General features: G+C 45.9%; 1 protein-coding gene and 1 pseudogene across 3 annotated transcripts in view; both read left to right on the plus strand.

The window, feature by feature from the left end:
- Nucleotides 1–644, plus strand: LOC101586566 (annotated as a pseudogene).
- Nucleotides 645–7,958: 7,314 nt separating this feature from the next.
- B4galt3 (beta-1,4-galactosyltransferase 3) overlaps nucleotides 7,959–8,169 on the plus strand; it is a 6,463-nt gene continuing 6,252 nt past the window's right edge. For 2 of the 3 annotated variants that reach the window (XM_023699851.1, XM_023699852.1), the window contains exon 1: nucleotides 7,959–8,043. The gene's annotated coding sequence lies outside the window, so the exon portion shown is untranslated. Of the gene's footprint in view, nucleotides 8,111–8,169 lie in introns of all 3 variants that reach the window. The other variant, XM_023699854.1, reaches the window with a different exon arrangement.

Here is an 8,169-nt window from a genome sequence, read left to right on the forward strand (position 1 = left end):
CTGGATGCCATTGACCAGATGTGGCTGCCGGTGGTGAGAACTTGGCGTCTCAATGAGCGGCACTATGGGGGCCTGAATGGCCTGAATAAAGCAGAGACGGCTGCCAAGCACGGCAAGGCCCAGGTGAAGATTTGGCAGCGCTCCTACGATGTCCCACCACCCCCGATGGAGCCTGACCACCCCTTCTCCAGCAACATCAGCAAGGATCGTAGGTATGCAGACCTCACTGAAGATCAGCTGCCTTACTGTGAGAGTCTGAAAGACACCATTGCCAGAGCTCTGCCCTTCTGGAATGAAGAAATTGTTCCCCAGATCAAGGAGGGGAAAAGGGTGTTGATTGCAGCCCATGGCACAGCCTGCGGGGTATAGTCAAGCATCTGGAAGGTCTCACTGAAGAAGCCATCATGGAGCTGAACCTGCCAACTGGTATGCCTATTGTCTACGAGCTGGATAAAAACTTAAAGCCCATCAAGCCCATGCAGTTCCTCGGGGATGAAGAGACCGTGCTCAAAGCCATGGAAGCTGTGGCTGCCCAGGGCAAGGCCAAGAAGTGAAGACCACCAGCAGCCTGCACCCCATCCCCCCACCCTCCACACCTCTCCCCACCTGTCACACTGACCACATCTGTAGGCGTCCTGTGTTGTAGCTGTGGATGGGGACTAGTGGCTCCCATTTCTCTTTTAGCATTTCGGCTCCTGCACCCACTTCCTTGATAGAATCTAGTCAGGACAAGACCTCTAGAACACAAGCTCTAGTTCTCAGTCCAAGCCCAGGGAAGGCTCTTCTTATCCGGGAGAGCTGAGAGGTAGTAACTGTCTAGTGCTTCTGCTTTGTTTACCAAGGACCTGCTTGAGTAGGGGACAGGGATAGCCATGCCAAGGCATGACCAGTGAGGAGCGGCCTGAGCATGCTGCTCCCCAGAGCCAGCCCTGAGCTCTTCTGTAGTCCAGTCAGTCAGCAAGCCCTTGACATTCCAGTGAGAGATGAAGGTAACCTGCTTGGTGACTGAAGTATAGTTTCTTCCCTCACTCTAGAGGAGCTGGCTCCAGAAGGTTGGGCTTAATCCTGAAGTAAGTTTATGTGTTCAATTTTTCTACAAAAGAAAAATTATATGAACACCCTCTGGGGCTTCTAGTGGTGGTTGGATAGTTCCACATGTGGTCACCAGAACACAAGCCATTCCTCACACCAGTACAGGACGAGCTCTGGCCCCTGTAGGGTAGGAGTGCGTCCTGCTGTGTAGCTTAGGCTCTCTCTGCCTTGTTTTGGTGGCAGTGAAAACGCCTCCTGACCACGTCTAAGTGCGTCTCACAGTGTCTGATTTCTGAATCATGTTCCAGCGGGCGTGGCCCCGCCGCATGGGCCAGCACTCATTTGAGCATAACTAAGTCTTTTTCCAGATCAGTGTAATAAAGGAGTGATGTGCAATAAAAAAAAAAAAAAAGAAAAAAAAAAAAGAAACTGTCCCATTGCTATTTGTTTCTCAATAAAATTATGGAAAATAATAACATTCATCACGGGGAATTTATACATAATATATCTTGCTTCTTTCTCCCCTCCCCATTTCCATCCCCTCTCTTCATCCTTCTTCCCTTTTTTATGTATAAAAACATTGTTTCCATTTTTTCCTCCTATTATCTTTTTTCCCCCTTGCCCTTCTTCCTTTCCCCTCCGTCCTTGTTTCTCTTTCTTGTTCCCCTGGGGGAAGGATTTCTATCTACTAGGTCAGCTCCAGGGTCCTTCTACTTTATGCAAAATCCAAGTGAAGTAATGGAGCAGATATGAAACTGGATGATGATAAGATGAGATAAGGAACAGAGCAGGGCAAAATTGGGACAAACTGTGTGGGCTGAGAGTAGGGGCAAAGGCATGGTTTGGTTTGGTTTGGTTTGGTTTGAAACAAGATTCATTGAACTTACTTTGTAGCCCAGGCTGGCCTCAAATTCATGGTGATCCTTCTGCCCCAGCCTTCAGAGGGCTGGGGTTACAGGCATGTGCCATCATGTCCAGCTTCTAGGGAGCGGTTTTGTTTTGTTTTGTTTTGTTTTTTGTGGAACTGGGGATTGAACTCAGGCCCTTATGCTTGCCAGGGAAGCACTTATTCCACTGAGCCATCTCCCCGGCCCTAGGGAGTGTTTTTTGGAGAGAAGCTACCATGTAGGTAGAAAATGTTAAATGAGAGAGATTTTCTTTTTTTTTTTTCCATAATCAGGGATTGAACTCAGGACCTTGTGCTTGCCAGGGAAGTGCTTTTTCTACTGAGCCATCCCCTTGACCTGCTGTATTTTTTAGACCGGGTCTCACTATACAGTTTATTTATTTTATTTTATTTTATTTATTTATTTGTGTGTGTGTGTGTGTGTGTGTGTGGCCAGCTCAGCCCACCAGGGGGCGGGGCTGGCTGGCATGTGGTGCTGGGGATTGAACCGTGGTCCCTGGGCTTTGCTAAGCTTGTTCTAAGTAGGTGCTTCAGACCACTGAGCCATCTCACCAGCCCCCACTATACAGTTTAGACTGACCTTGAACTCATGATGTGTCTGAGTCTAGCCTGGAACTCATGGTGATCTTCCTGCCTCACCCTCTAGAGTTCTGGGATTACTAGCATGCACCACCATACCTGGCTCCAGGAAGCTTTTAAAACAAAACAAAAAGGCTGGGGAGATAGCTCAGTAGAATAAGTGCTTGCCTGGCAAGCGCAAGGTCCTAAATTTAATCCCCGGCCCCACGAAATAAATAAATAAATAAATAAATAAATAAATAAATAAATAAATCAAACAAACAAACCCAGAGCTTTGGCTGTGAATGTAGTTCAGACCTAGCAGTTGCCTGGCATGTGCAAAGACCTGGTTTAATCTCCAGTACAGCAAAACACTAAAACTAAAACAAAACCCTAGGGCTTTTCTGGGCAGGGTAGCACATGCCTATAATCCCAGCTATTCAAAAGGCTGAGGCAGAAGGATCACAAATTTGAGGCCAGCCTGCACAAGTTAGTGAGATTCTGTCTCACATAAAAATTTTAAAAACCTGGGGATATAGCTCAGTGGTAGACCATTTGCCTAACGTGTGGGGTCTTGAGTTTATCCCTAGTGTTGTAGGCAGCTGAATTAGATAGAAATATTACAGGTGACTTAGTCAGACAGGGCTAGGCACTCTAGGAGACAGCATGGAAGAGAAGATATCTTGCAACTGTGTGAGAGAAGGATGCTCCTACTGTGGGCCAGGCCTAAAGAGCAAAGATAGAACCAATGCTTACTTCCCTTAAGATAAATATCTGGGGTTGACTATCACCTTGAGGAAGCCCAGAAGAATCACTAATCCACCTGGTACTGCCTGGCCGTCAGATAAACTCCTGCTCTGTATTCATGCCCACACGCTACGTGACTCACTTCCCCATTCGGTCCTGGATATCATCAAGTTTTCCAGAGCAATGGTGCTTGTAATCTCATTGGTTGACCATAGTTTTGTCCCACCTCATGCCCACCTAAGTGAGTTCCCATGTTCTCCACCTTAGACCTGTCTCATGGTTTTACTCTATAAAAATCCCTGGAAGAGACAGCTTCCTGGGCACAATCTGCTTGGGCCTCCCTTCTATCCTCCTCTTGCGGTTAGAAGTTTTCTTTCCCCAATAAATATTATGCTCTTAACCCCATTTGTTCCTAAAATTCATTCTTCAGTTTTAGAGAACATGAACTTGTCCCAGGTACCTTTTATTTTTTATTTATTTATTTATTTATTTTCTTTGCAGAACCGGGGATTGAACTCAGGACCTTATGCTTGCCAGGCAAGGACTTATTCTACTGAGCTATCTCCCCAGCCCCCCCAGGTACCTTTTAGGTTGGGAATTTCATTCCCCTATATCACTTGTACTGCGACAATAACCAAACAAATAGCAACAAAACAGCGGTTTTTATTTATTTTTTGGATTTTAGGGAAGAGTCTACAGGGTTTTCAGGGCCTCACTATTAGATCAGACTTGTAGTGATCTATCTGTTTACAACCTCCCAAGAGCTGGGATTACACGTGCACAACACCAAGCCCAGTCCCAACTGCCATCTCAGCATGCCCTGGGGGCAGGGCTGGCATGGCAAGCTTGAGGATTGTACCCCTGGCCCCTATACCTGCTTGCAGGTGCTTTAATCCACTGAGCTATTTGGCCAGCCCAAGAGGGGCTTTTAAAAACTTGACTATCATGTGCCCCAAATCCAGATGTACTGGATAGCAGCTGGGTGCTAGCACTTTCCCATCATTCTTTCCACTGTCACAAAGCATCTTCATAGTGGATTCAGTTTACCAATGAAACTCAGAGAAGGTATTGCTCGGCCACACAGCCAGGCTTCAAAGATGCGATCAAGTCTTCTACTTCAGGGGCTGGTGAGATGATTCAGTAGTCTAAAGCACCTACTTAGAACAAGCTTAACAAAGCACAGGGACCGCGGTTCAATCCCCGCTGCACCACATGCCAGCCAGCCCCACCAGCCCCGCCCCCTGGTGGGCTGAGCTGGCCACACACACACACACACACACACACACAAGTAAATTTTAAAAAAAGTCTTAGGGCCAGGGAGATGGCTCAGTGGAATAAGTGCTTCCCTGGCAAGCGCAAAGGCCTGAGTTCAATCCCCGGTTCAGAAAAAATAAAAAAAATAAATAAAAAAAAGTCTTATACTTCATGGCTAGACACCTCAGCCAGTGGCCACATCCTTTCCACCTCCTGAAAGTTCTCAGAGGTACTCTCCTTTTATCCTACTGATGGTACCTTATTTTTCAGGAGCTTTGTCTCACCTGGGGGTGTTCTTTGTCAACAATGCAAGAAAATGCTTATGACTATATTCAGACAGCAAAAGTAAGACATAAAAACCATCAACACAGCATGATGAAATTATATTCAAGTGATTATGCAGAGGAGGGAAAAAAGTCTACAAAGAAATGAACCCAAATATCCACAGTGGTTTTTCTTGTCTTTATACCATAATTTCTTTCCTACTTTTCTTCATTTATTGTACAGTCAATCAACACATACTTTTTTTTTTTTTTTGTGGCCAGCTCCGCCCACCCTGGGGGCAGGGCTGGCATGGCATGTGATGCTGGGGATTGAATCATGTCCCTGCATTTGCCTAAACTTACCTAAGCAGGTACATTAGTCCGCTGAGCCATCTCCTTAGCCCAATATATAGTTGTTTTTTTTTTTTGTTTGTTTTTGTTTTTTTGTGGAACTGGGGATTGAACTCAGGCCCTTGTGCTTGCCAGGAAAGCATTTATTCCACTGAGCCATCTCCCTGGCCCCCCAATACATACTTCTATAGTATTTATAACAGGGAAAAGACATCATGTAAATATATATATATATATATATATATATATATATATATTTGTGGTTGAAATATTTGGAAATCTACCTCCTCTTCAACTTCCTGTCCTTCCTGTCCCTCCAAGGATAAAGTTTTCAGGACCTGGCAACCATAACTAAAAGATAAGCAAGGAGTTTGGGAGCAATCTGTCCCTCCACGGATGGGCAGCACTTCCTCCCCTTCCACCAGCCCCTTGGCCCAAGGGCCTTACATGACGGGGAAGTCACCTCCCAGACTGGAGACAACACCTCTTGCTCCATGTAATGCATGCACTCAGGATTTTTTCTTTACTTTCTTCTTCTTCTTCTTCTTCTTCTTCTTCTTCTTCTTCTTCTTCTTCTTCTTCTTCTTCTTCTTCTTCTTCGGATCTACAGGGACTAAAGGGCCTCATTATATAGATCACTTTTTTTTTTTTTGTGGAACCAGGGATTGAACTCAGGCCCTTGTGCTTGCCAGGGAAGCACTTATTCCCAGAGCCATCTCCCTGGCCCACAATATGTAGATCAGATTTATAGTGATCCTCTTGTTTTCAGCCTCCAAAGGGCTCCAAAGGAGCATGCCACCAGTCTCAAGCGCCATCTCAGCGTGCCCTGAGGGCAGGGCCATCATGGCACGCTGGGTATTGAACCTAGGCCGCTGTGCTCTGCCTAAGTACACACTTTGGTCCGCTGCGCTATCTGGCAGGCCTAGGAATTTTTTTCACAAATCCTAAATAGCCTTCCTCCCTCTGACCTTGACCCCTTCAGTAATGCTTTCCATTCACTAAACTCTGACCCTAACACTGTATTGAGAATACTTTAATGCCTTCTTCTTGCCCTTGGAGGAAGCCCTCTCTTTTCCTTGTTGATTGTACCACTCTGCTACAACGCTGGCTCCAATCTTTTTTAAAATGATGTGCTCCGTCTTTCATTATTTTCCTTAACTTTCCCTTCATTCTGTTGTCTAGCCTCAGCCATCTGATTTTGATTTCCCAAATGCCCTAATTTCTTCATCCTTTCTAAGTTTTTGCACTGATGGTTTTCCTTGCCTGGAACACTGCTCATTTCAAGAAATAGGTTAAAAGTATGACTCTTATCCTGCTAAAGAAAAACCTAGTCTGACAATTTCTAAAACAGTAAAGACAGCTGGGCACGATGGCACATGCTATAATTCCAGCACCTGGGAACTGAGGCAGGAGGATCAGTCCAGCCTGAACTGCATCTCATGAGCTCATCTAAAAAAAGAAAAAAGAAAAAACAAATACAACAAGGGCAAGTGGGAATTTCTAAGCAGAATAAAGGAGTTGTGGGCTGGGAGATGGCTCCGTGGAATAAGCGCTTCCCTGGCAAGTACAAGGGCCTGAGTTCAATCCCCCAGTTCCACCAAAAAAATAAATAAAGATATAAAGAAGTCAGCACATGGAAGGAAAAATTACATCAAGGGAAAAGGGATTCCTAGTAAACTGACTCAACAAGTTTCTCCCTCAAGACAGGTGAGGCTGATAGCTATCAAATGTGTGAGAAGGAGGATTCTCGCTTCTCTGGTTCGGCAGGATTCTTGCTAAAACTGGTTAGGCAGGCACAAGATAGGGCCCAAGGATAAGACCTAATAAAAAGAGGTCTCAGAAGAACCTGTCCTAAGTTTAGTTGAGTCAGTCTCCTCCAAAACTCACATGAAATCGAGTATTTTATTATATTAAATTCATGAAGAAACTGGCACGTTATAACTGGTACAGAAAGAAATCTGGAGAACAGACATATTTACAGGTCAGGCATACAACACTGAATTAAGAAATGGAGGCAAAACCTGCTTCTTTTCCACAATGGGGAGGGGGAGGTTGATTGAACCTCCACTAGACAGAACAGAATTTGCATGTGGATCATTTACCTGCACGGAGTTGTACAATAGCTCCCACAAAAATAGAAAACAGAATAGTAAAACGGATGTGCTATAGATAAATCTTTTGGGTTTCCCATTAGCTGACACTATTTGTGGAAAACCTTTCCGGGATCCCTCGGTGTGAATGAGGCATCATTTCTCGTTATCATATTCATCACACTATTGTTTACACCTCTCCTTCCTCCCATACACACACAGGAGACCAGGAGCCTTTTGAGGCCGACACAATGAGTAATTCAAGTCTCTCATTGTTTTCTCAGAGCGCACATTTGCTTCTGAGAAACACAAGTGGATGAACATATTTCTCAGCAATGTAGCATGCTTTTCCTCTAATACCTAGAGAAATTCAGTGGTACATTAAAGCAGGAATTGTCTTTTCTTCCACACTCGATGTATCACTATTTTATTAACTGTTTCCATTTCAAGGCCTGCCAGATACCATGGAGATAAAAAATACGCTAGAGCAGTCTACAACAATGTAGCCTCAGCAGGCACTAATTTTGATACGAAGTAGCACAAGCTGCAAGGGGCGCCTCTGACATACTGGAGAAGGGCCTAGCCTGCCCCTGATGATCACACTTAAGGGATGAGGAATCCGTTAGGTTACTAAGGGGTGCCGTGACCCCCTGCATCCCCTCGGAGAGTTGCTGAGCCCCTCCCGCCTACACTGCCACCCAGCTGGGCAGTCTCGGCCGTGCGCACCCGAGCCCCGCCCCGTGACGCGAGGCCCCGCCCCAAGACGCCCGCTTCCAATATGGCGGTGACGGAACTTGCCCGGCTATCGGGGTGGCGGTGACGCCAGGAAGCCTGAGGCCAGGTACGTAATCTGGGCACCGTGGAGAGAAAGAGCGAGGCCTCGGAGAAAGGGTTGGACAGTCTGCAGAGTGAGTTTTTGGAAAAAGCTGGAGACAAGCTTGAGCTGGGTCGGGATCTCGGGGGGGGG

The sequence above is a fragment of the Octodon degus genome, unplaced genomic scaffold (genome assembly GCF_000260255.1).
Source record: "Octodon degus isolate 3935 unplaced genomic scaffold, OctDeg1.0 scaffold00116, whole genome shotgun sequence".
In the NCBI taxonomy this organism is placed as follows: domain Eukaryota; kingdom Metazoa; phylum Chordata; class Mammalia; order Rodentia; family Octodontidae; genus Octodon; species Octodon degus.